The 871-nt window shown below is 38.7% G+C and overlaps 1 non-coding gene across 1 annotated transcript; it reads left to right on the top strand.

Moving 5' to 3' along the window:
• Positions 1–240: 240 nt before the first annotated feature.
• On the top strand, positions 241–356 carry LOC137430410 (U5 spliceosomal RNA). The gene has a single exon (XR_010985052.2). It is a non-coding gene; the product is annotated as a U5 spliceosomal RNA (small nuclear RNA).
• Positions 357–871: the final 515 nt, after the last annotated feature.

Genomic DNA, 871 nt, shown 5'->3' with positions numbered 1-871 from the left:
CACAGACAAACGTACAGACGTACTGACAGACAGACAGAGATTACTGGAATTATAGATAGATAGTCGTGAAATGAAGAATAAATTCTCCATAAATTCAGAAAGTACTGATGGATTATGATAGCATGCAATATCCTAAATGAGGGAATAATGTAAAATCAATCATTTAGGATGACTTCGGAAACACCATATATGTCAAACCGTGATGTGCACATAAAAGAATGAGAATATACCGAATAAGTCATACTCTGGTTTCTCTTCAATTCGTGTAAATCTTTCGCCTTTTACTAAAGATTTCCGTGGAGAGGAACATTCATGAGTCTAAATATTTTTTGATGCCCTGTATATATATACGGGGCGATCTATAACGAAAAAAAGAATGAGTTCGTTCTTCGTGTGAAATAAAGTTGTGTTTGGGGTTCCCAGAATCTATGTTTATGAGATTACCCCCATGATAGCAAGAACCCTTTAGATTTTCGAATGAAGAGTGACGCACGGACACACGGTTCTCCTATTAGTTCCAGATGTTATTCTGGGTTCGATACGAGTACAAATTAACAGCGTAACCGAAATAAAAACAGGTACCGAAGATGACATCACAACAAGCTTAAATGACCATATTGAGTGGGACATTTTGTTGATCTTTCCTTGTGTTTTTTTTTTTTTTTTTGTGTACAAGATCAAGGCTCGTGAAAGAGCCAACATTGATCTCACAAAAAGTCAAAACCGACACATAAAACACAAAATAGGGCAGCGGTTGACAAGATGGGGAGAGAGGGGGAAGGACACAAACACAACATTTGAGAGCAGGAACATCGAGAGAACTGTGGGAGGGAGAGGGCTTTTTGTTGCATGGGAAGAGGGGTGGGAGAGG

This window comes from Myxine glutinosa, chromosome 6 (assembly GCF_964187855.1).
Source record: "Myxine glutinosa chromosome 6, kmMyxGlut1.1, whole genome shotgun sequence".
Lineage (NCBI taxonomy): Eukaryota > Metazoa > Chordata > Myxini > Myxiniformes > Myxinidae > Myxine > Myxine glutinosa.
This window is presented reverse-complemented; position numbering and strand designations above follow the sequence as displayed.